The sequence below is a fragment of the Ailuropoda melanoleuca genome, chromosome 16, assembly GCF_002007445.2.
Source record: "Ailuropoda melanoleuca isolate Jingjing chromosome 16, ASM200744v2, whole genome shotgun sequence".
Taxonomy (NCBI): domain Eukaryota; kingdom Metazoa; phylum Chordata; class Mammalia; order Carnivora; family Ursidae; genus Ailuropoda; species Ailuropoda melanoleuca.
The window spans coordinates 772,787-773,295 of NC_048233.1; positions in this window are offsets into that span (position 1 = coordinate 772,787).

The following is a 509-nucleotide window of genomic DNA, read 5'->3' on the forward strand; positions in this document are numbered from 1 at the left end:
CCCCCCGCCGTCTCGCCGCCCGCTTCGCCTCGCCCCAGAAGGCCCGAGTGGGCACGGCGGCCACGAGCCAACGTCCCGACGAGCCCGGACGCTGGCACTTGGCGTCCCCTGCGGCCCCCGCCCACCCCGCACTCCCGCCCTTGAGCGCCTCGCGCTCCCACCTCCGAGCCCTTCCCCTGGCTGCGGACTACCGGCCAAAGTCTCCGCGTACCCCCCGCTCCCTCCCGCACAGTGCTCCGGGACTCCCGAGGGGACAGGGGAGAAAGGGGAGCGGGGTGCGCCACCTCGCCCGCTCCTCGCGGCCACTCACCTCGCTCTCAAAGTCGGGCAGACGGAACGCGGAGCGAAAGAGCCAGCAGAAGTGCGCGATGGCCGGGACTTCCCACCTGGAGGGGAGCTCGCCCAGCCCGGCCGCGCCGCCTTCCTGCGGACACATCACCCAGGCCGGCGGTAGCGACGCCCCTAACCCCAAGCGCGCCTCGGCTGCCCCACGCTGCCCACGCACCCCT